The sequence below is a fragment of the Gobio gobio genome (genome assembly GCF_949357685.1).
Source record: "Gobio gobio genome assembly, chromosome: 22".
In the NCBI taxonomy this organism is placed as follows: domain Eukaryota; kingdom Metazoa; phylum Chordata; class Actinopteri; order Cypriniformes; family Gobionidae; genus Gobio; species Gobio gobio.
This window is the reverse complement of record NC_137118.1, coordinates 17,628,637-17,644,302: the sequence shown is the minus strand read 5'-3', so window position 1 is coordinate 17,644,302 and position 15,666 is coordinate 17,628,637.

The following is a 15,666-nucleotide window of genomic DNA, read 5'->3' as shown; positions in this document are numbered from 1 at the left end:
TTACCACCGGCGGGTCTTCTCAGACCACTACCCATACCCGCGCGGCCGTGGTCCCATATTGCTCTTGACTTTATAACGGGACTTCCTCCTTTGAGGGGGAGTACCGTTATTCTCACGGTCATTGATCGTTTTTCTAAATCAGCCCACTTCATCCCATTACCTAAGCTTCCCTCCGCCAGGGAGACTGCCCAGGTCGTTGTCGAGCAGGTTTTTCGTATTCACGGTCTTCCCTCTGACATTGTGTCCGACCGGGGTCCCCAATTCGCCTCGCAGTTTTGGAAGGAGTTTTGTCGTCTTATCGGCGCATCCGCTAGCCTCTCCTCTGGGTTCCATCCCCAGACTAATGGCCAGGCCGAGCGGGCTAACCAGAATATCGGTCGCATCCTTCGCAGTCTTGCCTTCCGTAACCCCACTTCTTGGGCCGAGCAGCTTCCTTGGGCGGAATACGCCCACAATTCGGCTCCGTCCTCCGCTACCGGTCTGTCTCTGTTTCATTGCTGTTTAGGGTACCAGCCTCCGCTGTTTTCCGCTCAAGAGTCGGAGTCTAATGTTCCGTCAGCTGAGGCTTTTATCCAACGCTGTAAACGCACCTGGAGAGGGGTGAGATCCGCCCTTCTTAAGTCCCGTGCTCGGGTCCGCCGAGCCGCGAATAGACATTGTGTTAAGAGTCCTCGTTATGTCTGCGGTCAGAGAGTGTGGATTTCCACTTTTAACCTTCCTCTGCAGTCCGCCTCACGCAAATTAGCCCCTAAATTCATCGGACCTTTCCTCGTTATTAAGGTCCACAGTCCGGTATCGGTCAAACTCAGGTTGCCGTCTCATTTGCGTCGCGTCCATCCTGTCTTTCATGTTTCGTGCCTCAAACCCATTGTTAGCGCTCCCTTACGCCCCACCGCCCCTCCCATCCGTGTCGAGGGTTCTCCGGTGTATACTGTCCGCAGGTTGTTGGACGTTCGTCCTCGTGGGCGTGGTCACCAGTTCCTGGTTGATTGGGAGGGATACGGCCCCGAGGAGAGGAGTTGGATCCCCGCCCGGGACGTCTTGGACCGCTCGCTCATCGAGGACTTCTATCGCTCCCGCCAGGCCCCTTCCTCGGGAGCGCCAGGATGCGCTCGTTGAGGGAGGGGTACTGTCATGATCCTATCTCTTTCTCTCCCCCCAGCCCGCTGGTCATTTTCCTACTCACGCTCTCCTCTGGGCACTTGCTCACTTTCACTTTGTTGCAGATGTTCCTCGTTATTACTGAGAGGCTTGTTCTTTCTACACCTGTCCCTCCTTTCCCCTCTGATTAGCGTCTCTATTTCTAGTTCTTGTCTTTCCTTTGTTCTCTGCCAGAGTATTATAACTGTTTGCTGATGTATTACCAGTACGATTGTCTGTCTAGTCTTGTCCTGTCTAGGTGAACGCTGTTCGTACCGATCTAACCAGTTGCTGATTCTTATGCTGAATCTATGCTCTACCCAGCTCGCCTGTCACTGAGTGCTGTGACCGGGACTTTCAGTGGAACCTTATCCACGGCCGTCAGCCAACCTTTGTTCAGTTTCTGCGGACCGGTCATCTACCCGGGTCCACCACCTGTGTTACCCTTTTAAGAAGGAACTCTATGTTTGACGGCTCAGCGGCCGACTTGCCAGACTCTTAATAAAAGAACTGTTAACTTGCCTTCGCCTCTGGATCCTTTCTCACCTCTTGACAAAATACATTTGTCAAAACACCATATTTGTTCACTGTAGCTGCAAGGTAAATTATTATAAAGGTGTGGTGGTGCTAGATTGACAAGTTTGTAGTTGTGTGTATTGGTGTTCCCTTTCGAAAGGTCTCTCATATTGCGTATGGGAAAAGCTCCTTTTCTCGAGAATATGAAGCAAAACTTTTATACATGTACTGTAAGTATCTATGCAAAACGTAGTGCAATTGCACAGCAGAACAACAGAGCGAGCTACGCCCTGATTGGCTGTGCTGCAGTAATTACAGGAACCTATGGCGAGGCGGCTTGGAGAACGAGCCAATAAGGGTCACCAGAAAAACCAGCCGAAAAGGGTCTCTTGAATTAGCATACTGAGGCTATAAAAGACCGTGTTTCTCCATAGGATTCAGATTTTATTTCCTTCAGCGATACCTTCGCTGACCTCCGGAATTGTCAACCGTCGTCAAAACGCAACCAGCGGAACTTCCCTGCAGCCATGAGGACGCCAGATTCCCGCCTGGTCTCCGCCTTCAGCCGCCTCACTCTGCCTCTTCCAGAGATGGGACCAAGTCACACATGTGCAAGTCTCAAGTAAGTCTCAAGTCTGAACCTTCAAGTCTCAAGCAAGTCCCAAGTATTTTTTTCTTGGGCAAGTCAAGTCAAGTCAAGTCACAGGCTATGTCAAGTCAAGTCAAGTCAAGTCCTGTAGTAGGTCAAGTCAAGTCCAAGTCAAGTCAGCTTATTATTGTAATTTTACCTGCAGAATCTGATCTTAATAAAGTGAAAAGACAAGATATAAGTAACTGTCAGTAAATTACAATAATTTGGATTTGCATTGTAAATACTCATGTTCAGTAAAATACATCATGGAATCAAAATAAATTGTAACTTCATAAAAATATTTATTTTTCTCTTCTGCCAACAGTGTTTTAAATTTAAATGTAAAATGTTTTAAATTTTCAACATTAAGTCCATAAAACAAATAACAGCAAGGGTCTCCAACCTTTTTTCATTTGAGAGCTACTTTTTAAAAATGAAAGTCACAGAGAGCTACTCATGTTATATAATACTTAAAACTCTTAAATAATGCATCATAATTCTCATATTAACAACTATCCGAACTGTTTTACACCTGAAAGAGTGTAGTAGTAGTTCCAGTAGTCGGTACCAATACCATACAAATTTGACGGTACTCTGTACCAATTTTGGTACCACAGCAAATTATTTTATTTAACTATTTTTTAAAAATCAATGTTTATTATTTATGATGATAATCATAAGTAAATAATACATAAACATGTAAAGGCTGTATGCTGTTTAAAAGTAAACATTGTTTATAAATGAAAGATCAAGTGAAAAATAAGCAACCATTAATAATTATATAATTAGTATTATTTATTTCATAATTATTATTATTAGTAGAGATGTATTATTATTACATAGAGACGTAGCTAAATTTACTGTAGGCTACAATATGTTGTCAATTTCTTCACGTTAAACCGAACTTTTATTTTGACGGGTTGCCGTGAATTGAATACCTTTGAGTGTCTGTGTTCATGATATGACAGTGGGTGCACGTCTCAATCAGCTCCCTAGTTCAGTTACATTGACTAGTGTCCTGATCAGTGCCCTGACTACTGAACCAGGAGCTGAATGAGACGCACCCAGTTTTCTCAAATGAAACGGTAAATTCTCATGAAGTGACGGTTTATGCGTTCGTGTCGGCAGAGACTACAAGAGCGAGTGCGTGCGGCGCCCGTCATCCACACACACGCAGAACATGCAGGAGCATTTTGCAGTTTAATATTTACAGACACTAGTATATATTCGCTTCAGTCTGGAGCCCTGCGTTTAAATAAACACGGAAGCGACTGAACGCAGCTGCTACGGTGAGCTATTTTTAGAACAGACCCGCGGTCAACTCATGTGGTCCTTGCGGGCGACCTGGTGCCAGCGGGCACCATGTTGGTGACCCCTGGGCTAGTGGCTACTTTAGCTATTATTACATTAGCTAACTACCAACTAACCAGATAACATTAACAAATTGACAAGCACTTACTGGGCAGAATGGCTCTTCAAATGACGGACGAAATTGGAGGTTGTCGTCTGGCTGTCTGTCTGTGATTTTTATGTTGCATGTCTTGCAACACTGTTCGTCTTTTGCCATCTTGCGAATAATTGTTGAAGCCGAAAGCGATGACCCTCGGTACCCCTCCGGCTGACATGTTGATGTGATATCTGATCTAAGTGGGCGTGGTGTGCATACGAGAGGGCATGACTGATGATAGTGTCGTAATTCATCCAGTCATGACAACGCTATTCCCAGCCTGCGCTCCAGCTGGGTCAACTTTATTTTAAAAAATAATTTATATATTTTATATTCAAACTGAAAACATGATGTGATTAACACTCAAGTCATTCAAGTCATCGTGTCTCAAGTCAAGTCAAGTCCCGAGTCTTTAACTTCCAAGTCCGAGTCAAGTCTCAAGTATTTAATTTTTTGTCAAGTCAAGTCACAAGTCATAAAAATAGCGACTCGAGTCGACTCGAGTCCAAGTCACCAAGTCACAAGTCCCCATGTCTGGCCTCTTCTCTTGCTCCCGCTGTGCTGAAGAAGCGACGCGGACAGAGAATGCTAGAGTAAGTTAGACGAGCGAACATATGTTGAGAACGCAGCTTACATCACAGCCGTTCTCACTGCAGCGGACGCTTACTGCCCAGGGAGTTGTAAAATGGCTGCCTTGTTATGACAGTTCGTTGACTAGAGCGTGACTTACGTCATAGCACGTGCTCACTGTCTAGAGCATAACACCGTTGTAATATGGCTGCCAAGCCCTGCGCCTTTTTCATTCTATCTCTTCTCCCAGTCCCCTCTATTCAGGCGGCTGGAGAGGTTTAACACTATAGGCAATAGGGCTGTCATTTTTGAGAAAAATCTAATTCGAACGGATATCAAATATCAAGCAATGTATTCGAATATCTACGAGCACCCCCCTCCCCCACACCCCACCCCCCACACCCGACAAAAAACAACAACACCCGACGAGCAATACAATCAGTTTAGCATATCACATTACAGAAACACTTACAAAAATGTTTATTGCCAGCATACAGAAGTTATTACACGACCATTAACACAAGGACAACTTCAGTTGGAACATTCTAAAACACTTAACGTGGCTTAGTGTACTAAGACACTCGTTATTAAGAGACCAAACTCAGTAAACATAATACTAATAACGTATACTATGTACAAAAAAAAAGATGAGCCCAGAATATGAACGCAACGCGTTTAATTCCACCTCAAGCGTTTTTCTCCCATAGAAAACCATTAGGCTATAACAAAACGCTTAACCTGGCTTAATGTACTAAGACAGTGTTATTAAGAGACCAATGTTCTGCTTCAAGTTTACTTGTCACTTGTATTTTGTATATTTGGTTTAGTTTTGGCACCACCTAGTGGCAGTTCACTATAAAAAATAAGTGATCACATTTCACCAGTCAGCATCTCAATCTTTGGATGCCATCCTTTGTTTTGCGTTTGTAAAAGCATCATCTGTTAATAAGTTAATTCTTCATTATATAATGCTTGATGTTACATATTTGCATATATTTGTGATAAGTTTATTCAAAGCTTTGATTTAGAGTAATTTTTGTGATATCCTTTAGCTATTAGCCTATCCTTTGTCTGATATAGCACTTGATGTGTTAATTTCAGTCTACTAAAATAAGATGACTACTCTTTGGCATGAATATCTGTATTTGTTGCTATTTTCTTGGTCATCTGATAATCCCATTTATGTAAATTGATTACATTGGATTAATTTGGGGTATTTTCAGACAAGAGTTTGAGAACTACATGAATGTTCTTTAGTCATTGGATAATTGTTCTGATTATTGTTTATTTACTGTTTATTTACAGTTTTACTCCTAATTCATAATGTACTTGGCATCTTATTAAACGACAAAGACTAAGATGAATCCTGACTCGTCTGTACTTTATGGATGGAGTTTGGCTGGCTGTTAAATTGCATCTGTACATGCAAGGAGAACAGTACAGTAAAAAGATGATAATCCTACAAGCAAACCAAGTTACATGGCCGAAGATTGCAGTCATATTTGTACAATGAACCACCACGAGGAGAAGCTTACAGCCTCTGCTGAGGAAAATGCAATGGAAACAATGAGCACAGGAGCCCGAGCTTATGAGGTGGGCTCAAAACGCTCACATTCATCACGATCCTCCCGATCATCGCGGTCATCAAGGATGTCAGCTAGCATGGCAGCAGCCACCTCACGGGCTCAAGCAGAAGAGGCACAAACTCGTGTATTGTTTGTAAAGAAAGATAATGCAATCAAATTGGACAAGATTAAATTAGAAATGTCCCATAAAATGGACACGGCTAAAATGGAGGCAGATTTGGAGGTGCTCCAACATGAAAAGGAACAAGCTGCTGCTCTGGCCCAGGCAGAAGTGCTAGAAGCAGCTGTAGCAGCAATTGAGGACAATATTTCCAGTGCTAGCTTCTCTGTGTCTCCACACAGCAAAATGGAGCGCACCAAAGACTATGAAACACAGAGTGGGGTGGACCTAAATAAGCCAAAAGAAACAGACATTCAGAACTCAAATTACAGTGGCAAGCTGTACCCTGAGGCCTCAGTGTTCTGCTCATAGTCTAATTAAAATGAATCATGTGCAGGATGCCTTCACTGAACTACCATCTCAACCGGTTGATCAGCCATTCAGAGATGAAGTCAAACAGGAAGCATATGATCCTCATGCTTCATGTTGCTCTCAGAGGGAACTTATCACATCATGGCCCCATTCAGTACCGTTTCATGTGTTGGACTTGGCAAAAAATTTTTGCACGTCGTGAGTTGGTAAATACAAAAACTTTCCCAGGGTTCTTAGTAAGGACTTTATCAAGTTAAGAGAGTTGGGTGATCTCCTGACAGAAATGAAAGCTTTAGCATAAGTTCTGCCAGGAAGACTTAATTGTCACGTCACTTCAACTTTTTATCTATCCAATCACATTCTAATACTTGGGTATAAAAGATCGGTAACTACTCATGTCTGAGTTCGCAGATGCTGACGCTCCAATTCAGTTGGCGATCCGGACGTTCCGTAGCGGTCGATCGCTGGTCCTATTATGGAGTTGGTGGTGTGCATACAGTGGCGTTCTGAGTCCATGTCAGCTATCATGCTGTTCACTGGGCTGCCGCGGCAACAGACGCGAGTGCCTTCACTAACAAGAGCAAAATCTCACGTTCAGGTTCAGAACAATCACTTTCAATGGAGGATTATCTGGGCATGTTATCAAAGACACGGCTGTGATTTTCATCACCATTTTGGCATCATCACTACATCAGCATTTATCACAGTGATATGCATATGGTTATGCATTCCGATGCCGATTGGGTGTATATCTTACTCTTTCTCAATTTTGTGGCAAGCATGTCTGTATAGAGCAGACACATGCATCGTATGACACGCGCACAGGCGTCTGCCGGTCTGCGTGCAACGCGGTCACTCGCTTGTGTCGTAACTTTCCATAGTGCTCGTAAATGATTCGCATGACACCGGTTCCCGTTATTGATAGTATTTTGTTAGGGTTAGGGTTAGCTTTACTTCGCTTTACTTCAGTTAATTTGTCTCTATTTGTGTTTTATTCAGCAACTGATATCTGGATACCTCTTTCTATTTTTAGATTTATTTTTATATTTAGTGTTACGTCTCACTTGGTCCTTCCGTGCTAGGACGCCATGGCTACAATTATGAATAAAACAAATGTGTATCTCACTTGTACTCTCAGCACCATAAGGTTTGCATACAAAACAAGGTTTTACTGGATATTCGATAGCAGCACTAATTTAATTTCATACTCAATCTGACCCAAACGACAAGCTCTCTCGCAGTGAGCTTTTTCTCTTCACTAAAGCTGGCATACACGGTGAGCTTGTAGTCATTGTGATTTGTTGCTTTTCAGACTGTGATCCTGATGCCACCCTGTGGGATCTCAGTGCATTAATGACAGGCTGTACATTAATCAGACGCATGAGAACTTGTCCGGAGTTTTACATCAACCATTCACTTAGCGAAATTATTCAGGCCAAAATTTCATCATGGGTTGGTGAGCATGTCAAACTAACTATTAAAGACATCAGATTTTATTCCAGGGTCAAAGGAATTTTTAGGATTGCGATATTTGTCTCATACTGTCAAACGTGGCCAAAATCACAGTATTATCCTGGTTTAGGTTATCATATGATGAATCTCGCATTGATCTCTTTCATAGGTTCAGTAGCTGTGTCGGGTCCTATATAGCTAGTTATGGTTTTATTGGCTAGTAAAGCTTAACCATATAAAACATTATTTTCCTTTTGCAAGGGCATCGTCCGGTGTTCTCAATCACATGCGCATGTTATGTATTTGTCATGCTGTTCTGGTTTATTTTCTTTTGGGGGTTCTCTCAGCAGGTTTGACGATTAGATGGTGTTCTATCAAGCTGTGAGCGGGAGCTACGTCCAGGGGTTAAGAATCCTCCTAACTGCAGATGGAAAGAAATGTGTTCAACTCCCCTGTGCATGGGCCATTCTTTCAGATTGGTGTTGCTATGAACATAGCACAATGCGCGGAGTTGGCATCCTCTACCAAGGTCTCCCCTATCAAGAAGCATCTGAATGCGGGATTCCATGATGGTCAAGATGGTTTTCTTCAGCAATGCTCAAACCATCAGGCATGTTCAGTAAACTCTCCCATAATTCCAAAGGTAAAACTAAGATTACCTACTTATCTTAACAAACATCAGGTAAGTTCAAAGCTTTTAATTTAACTCCTAACACTTAAATCATAAAGGTCGCTCTTCCACTTACACCGATATTCTGCTAGAAGCTGTGTTTTATCAGCCCTTTTCGGCTTCATGTGTCCAGGGAAATTCTCTTTAGAAACTAATCAGTTTGATCCTAGTCTTGGTCTTTCCTATTCTGATCTTCACTTCTCATTCAATTTCTTTACTCTTTTACTTAAGCATTCTAGAAAGACTCTAAAGGTTCTGGTATCACAATAACAATTTCTAAGATGAAGAATAATTTCTGTCCCTTCACTTCCATGGTTAAATATCTTCGTCCTAAGACTCCTGACCACTCCCCCCAGGGCCGGCTCTAGCTCTTTGGTTGCCCTAGGCGAGATTGAGTTTTGTGCCCCCCCCCCCCTTAATTGTTAAGCCCACCGGCAACTATAGTTGCCAGTGTATAGTTGTCATTTTCCTTCTGTAAGTAGTTTTCTAGATATTATCCATGTTTTATATCTTAATGACACACAAGCAGACAACCAAATAAAGGATTTCAAGAAGAAAAAAAAAATATTAACTTCCTTCCTGTCACATGAGACTGCCAACTTCCTACCCCTACTTCCAGGGAGCACAACGAAGGCAAACCCTCCCAAAGAAAGGTAATTTTCATGTTACTAATAAGTATTTTTTGTTGACATATATATATCAACATAATCATGAAGGTCTCTAGAATCATCCAAACAAAACACATCTTACAACAGATCTATAGTTTTTAGTATACTTAGTCAAACATAATAAATTTGATTATGAATAAAGATTGATCTGTTGAAAGCAGTTATTTTGAGTTAGATGCTAAATGTTCTCCTCTTATTCATATTTGACATTGAAGGGGTGCATACAACATATTTGCCCACCGGCAACTATAGTTGCCACAGATTCAAATACGATTTTCAAGAAAAAATACAAAAACCTAGGGAAAATAAATGCAGAACATGCCATTCAGAAAAAATTGGGCACAAATGGGTTAAGTATTTATCAAAACTATATAAACAAAAATGCTCCTATTGTTACTCCAAGACTTAAAAAGCTAATTATGACTTAAATGATACACTGTAAAAAAGGATTTGAGGCTTTTGCTACCTCAACTAATTTTCATAAGTCAGTTCAACTAAAATGTTGAGTATACTTAAGATATTAAGTTTAGCAGTGCCCAACTACTCCGTTTAATCAGAGTAGTTCAGGCAACATAGATTTCTAAGTTGTTTGAGCGGCCCCTGCAAAAATACGTCGGGAAACCCCGCCGATCTCTCCTATGAGCCCTCCACAGCATGCGCCAGAAACTGCCATTTTGAATCAAGAGTTGCTGAGGTAAGAGCTAACTTTCTTATTTTATGAAAATGATTGTTAAACTGAGTGTAAACTAGATAAATATTACACAGGGTTGTTGGTGGCCACAATAAATATATTTTTGTCTGCATGTCACAGTGTTTTACACATGACCACGGATGTATAACTCGTTCTACGAATTCGTTCCTCGTTATAATTAAATTGTGTCAACAAATTAACAAATTAAGAATTAATTCACTTAACTTATTATATTCTCATTTTATTAAATTGTGGCTGCATTGTAATTCGTTCCCTCATTTATAATTAAAACGAGTTAACAAACAATGCGGCCACTATTTTCCTAAAAGGAGGGAATTCGTTTTTAATTTGTGACCACAATTGAATCACGGGGCAACAAATTAATGTCGTAGGATTGAATGTAGAATAATGTCTCGTGTAAGCACTGTTTCAGCCCTTGGATATCATTAAAACAGCTTGTAAACAGTCACAAAATGTTAAATTTACCTCAGAAAGCCATGAAATGACCATAACCTATATTGTATGCAATACAAATGTCTTATGCCACTATGTCTTATTTTTATAAAGCATAAAGAAAATTCTACCTCTAATTCTATTTGGGAATAATAATTTTCGGACTATTTGCAAATAACGTGTAGTTTGCGTCAGATATATCATTAGTCTCGTCTCGGGATTCTTCCTGTTAGTGAATAAATGCATCCGCTTTAAACATGTTTCGTAGTGGTCTTGTGATAGTGCTCATAGTGTCAAAGGTTTCAGGTTCTAATCCGCCCTCAAATTTTTTTTCTTCATTAAAATCAAAGATGTTCAATGAATGTATATTAAGAGCATGGACACGTTTGTGGGCCTTTTGTTTAGTGATTTCACCGGAAAGAATAGAGTCCCCATCATGGCATTAAGTGATATATTTAAGTGCTTTGTCTGTGTGAAGGCTGCACGAGACAAGAGAACGAAAACCCCGCCTGCTTTGATTTGATTGGCCATCTCAGTCATTTTTGATATCGACGAGCGCCGAGGCAGAACACACAGAACGTGTTTTTGCAGCGAGAGCCTTTTTTGAATAGATGTCGGTTTGCAGAGAGCGTTATGCGCGCTGCTTTTGCGCCCCTAGAGCTTCGCGTTAGAAGGAGCGCTCTGAGTGCTGAAGTTCCAATGAAATGAATCGAGAGGCGGGTCTTGCGTTGTGGCGACCGTTACCTTGATTAGACTGACAGGACAGCGGTTGCCTAGAGACATTAAGACTGCCTCAATCAGCTCCCTAGTTCAGTAGTCAGGGCACTGATCAGGGAGTCAGGCCATTGACTTATGTCCTGATCAGTGCCCTGACTACTGAACCAGGGAACTGATTGAGACGCACCCTTCAAAAACTGAGCACACTGCTATTTTCTAAAGGAAAAAAAACAAAAAACAAGTCAACCAAAAAAGACAGTGCAGTGGGGAAATTCTAAAACGCTTAACGTGAAAAACGCGAATAATGAAGCATACTAAAGGCGGATCCCAACAGTTTAATCCGTGTCTGTGAGGTGCGTGAATTGATTGAGTTTATGACATTGTTAACTGTTGTCACAGTAAAAAAAAAACATTTATCAAAGGGTTAGTTCACCCAAAAATGTCAATTCTATTATTAATGACTTGCCCTCATATCGTTCCACACCCGTAAGACCTCCGTTTATCTTCAGAACACAAATAAAGATATTTTAGTTGAAATCTGATGGCTCAGTGAGGCCTCCATTGGCACAATGTAATTTGCAATCTCAAGACCCATAAAAGCTAGTAAAGATGTTACAAAGTCCATCTCACTACAGTGGTTCTACAATAACTTTCAAAACATTACATCATGAAGCTTCGAAGGATTCATAATAACGCATCGAAGCTTCATGATGTAGTGTTTTGAAATCGATCATCACTATATAAGTCGTTATTTAGGGGGTTTTTTTGCGCACAGAAACTAATTCTCGTCGCTTCATAAAGTTATTGTAGAACCACTGTAGTGAGATGGACTTTGTAACGACGTCTTTAGTACCTTTTATGGGTCTTGAGAGTGTAAAGTACATTGTGCCAATGGAGGCCTTTCTGAGCCATCGGATTTACACTAAAATATCTTCATTTGTGTTCAGAAGATGAACTTCTGGAAGTAGAAACTGGTTCTAAGAAGATGTCTTACGGGTGTCGAACGATATGAGGGTAAGTCATTAATGACAGAATTAACCCTAACCCTTTAAAGGTTTTGGTAAATTTGCTATTAACTTACTCAGCTACAGTTCATCAAAGAAGTAGGTATTTTTTTAACAGTGGTCCTTGGTGATACCAGCTACCGTCACTTCAGAGTGAAAAAAAAAAAACACATACAGATAAAACAAAACTAATACCTATGATGACAGTAGCCATTGTTTTGAATGATATGAATCACCAAGGACCATGATTTCAAATAAAAATCTTTACTGTTTGTAAACCTGTAAAATAAACTTTTGCTGATAATTTACTCACCCCCATGTCATAATTTAATTACTAAATACTTAATTATGTTCTTTAGACTACAGGTTCCGAACAAGAGGCAATAACAGAAGTTGACGTTGGTCTTCTCATCTTCTCGACTGAGGAAGGCAGAAGCAGCCAAGCACTACTGGCAAAGGAGATACTTTTGTCTACTATAACTAGTTTGCATATTGCATATTTTTTAAGATAAATGTTAAATGTACATGTTATGTAATGTCAATTTCCAGCTGCTTACTGTTATCAAAACATTTCAATTTAACTACATCTCTTTTAAAGGGATAGTTCACCCAAAAATGAACATTTGATGTTTTTCTGCTTACCCCCAGGCCATCCAAGATGTAGGTGTGTTTGTTTCTTCAGTAGAACACAAATGAAGATTTTTAACACCAACCGTTGCAGTATCCAGTTGTATAATGCATGTCACTGGGGCCTGTTTAGAATATGACAACTATGAGAGTAAAACACATAGATATACGAATCCATATTAAACCCTGCGACTTGTGACGACACATGTCTTAAGACACAAAACGATCGGTTTCTGTAAGAAACTGAGCAGTATTTATGCTATTATTTTACCTCTGAGATGAATGTCTGGTCTGGTCTGAAGAGTACCATTACTTCCAGCGAATAAGGTCAAAATACTGCGTGATCATAGATATATACATAGATTCTTCATTTGACCGCTCCACGCAGGCACTAATGAAGAATATATATATATATATATATATATATATCTATGATCACGGCAGTATTTTGACCTTATTCGCTGGAAGTAATGGCGGTCTGGAGACCTGATGACATTCGTCTGGTCAGAGGTAAAATGATAACAAGTACAGTTCGGTTTCTCACAGAAACCGATGGTTTCGTGTTTTAAGACATCAATGTGTAATCACGAGTCGCAGGGTTTAATATGGATTCGTATGTCTATGTGTTTTTTACTCTCATAGCTCTTATACTCTACTGACACCATTGACATACTGCAACGGTTGGAGTTAAAAATCATCATTTGTGTTCTCCTAAAGAAACAAAGACACCTACGTCTTGGATGGCCTGGGGGTAAGCAGAAAAAAACCCCATCACATTTTCATTTTTGGGTGAACTATCCCTTTAAGGCAGTAAGCTGTTCTACTTTAAGGAAGAAATACTTTTTATTTCTATATTTACAGTTATTTTGTATACTGAAGCTCATTTGCATACTTTTTTTAGGTAAATGTTCATGTGACGTTATGAAATGGCAATTTTCAGCAGTTTAAACTTTAGCTTTTATATTTCACAACAACAGAAATGTGAATATGAAATGTAATTTTGTAGCTATTTTGTCGATTTTTAAATGAAAATAAAAGTAAAATAGCATTCTGCTATTATTCTACAAAGTCTTCTATGTCAATGAATCATTTTTATGTAGTAGTATTAGAAAACAGAAACTTGAGTTGTGTGGGCAAATTACGCAGTTCAGTCTGTTGTATGAACTTAACATTCCAACTACAACTAACTATTCTTGAAAAAGTAACCTGGCTGCCTTAAAAAAACGAGTTGATTCAACAAAATGCGTAGTTAAGCCAATTTTTACATTGTTGGCACAACTATTAATTATAAATTGACTCAACAAGATACTTAGTTTAAACAACTTAAGATGGCAGAAAAAGTTTGTTGGTGTAACTCATTGTATGTTGCCTCAACTGGGATTTAAGTTTATTGAACTTTTAATGTCTTGTTGGAGTAACTAAAAAACTTTTTCATTAAACTTTTAAATTAAAGTTGCTCAGACTATTTTGTCAGCTTCATCTTTGTTATCCCAACGATTAATTTTATGTTTAAGGAACTCCAATATATGTGCAAACAACTTAAGTTTCTTAGCTAGCTTAACACAAAATTTCAAGGCAGCCAGGTTACAAATTATTTTAAGTTGAATGAGCTTGTTCATTTTTACAGTGTACACTCTAATAAATTGCACATACAAAAATGCTACAAACTATGGATGAACAAACAAAAATGCTTTTATAGTCACTCCAACACTTAATCAAGAAAATTAAGACTTGAAGGATCAACTGCAATACATTGGTCATACACTAATTAATGGAAAGAGATCTATAAGTAGTGTCATACATAAGTGTGTTGTATGTAGGAAGCTGCGTGGGAATACAGAGTGTCAAAAAATGGCAGATCTTCCAGAGGAGCGTCTCAGTACATCCCCACCTTTCACTTATGTTGGCTTGGATGTGTTTGGTCCTTTCTCAGTCTCAGCTCGTCGTACAAGAGGAGGTCATGCAGAAAGTAAGCGCTAGGCCATTCTCTTCACTTGTATGTCCATGCGAGCTGTTCACATAGAGGTTTTTGAATCTCTTGACACCTCCAGCTGTATAAATGCGCTACGGAGATTATTTGCCATTAGAGGGCCCGTGAAACAATTCCGATCAGATTGTGGAACTAATTTTGTAGCTGCAAGCAAAGAACTTGGATTCTCCAAAATAGCGAAGGACCCAGAGATGCAAGAATACCTCGCCAACTGCTCTTGCTCATGGGAATTCAATCCGCCCCATGCTTCACACATGGGAGGAGCTTGGGAGCGTTTGATAGGTGTAGTGAGGAGGATTCTGGATTCAATGTTGATGCAGTATGGGTCTCGTCCCTTCTCACATGAGGTTCACATTCATGGCTGAAATTTCAGCGATAATTAATGCAAGGCCCTTAGTTCCAATCTCCTCAGACCCTGACTCACCGCTTATACTGACCCCTTCCATGCTTCTGACTCAGAAGGTTGGTACTCCTCTCACTCCTGGTGGTGCAGAGTCTCGATGACAATTTTTAGTATCGCTGGAGACGTGAATATCTCCCTACACTACAAAGTCGTCGCAAGTGGAATAGTACTCAACCCGACATTCAAGAAGGAGACCTCGTACTTCTAAAAGACAATCAGAGCCCTCGTAACAAGTGGCCTATGGCTCTTGTGTCCAAAGTCTTTCCAAGCACTGTTGGGAGAGTACGCAAAGTTCAGTTGAAAGTGACTAAAAGTGGAAGGGATGTAAAGTATCTCAGACCAATTACAGAAGTTGTTCTTCTGTTGCCTAAGGATAATTAAGACTTAAATGAGACATCCTCAGGATGTCTGGAGGGGAGTGTTCTGCTTCAAGTTTTCTTGTCACTTGTATTTTGTATATTTGGTTTAGTTTTGGCACCACCTAGTGGCAGTTCACTAGAAAAAATAAGTGATCACATTTCACCAGTCAGCATCTCCTCAATCTTTGGATGCCATAACTTTGTTTTGCGTTTGTAAAAGCATCATCTGTAAGTTAATTCTTCATTATATAATGCTTGATGTTACATATT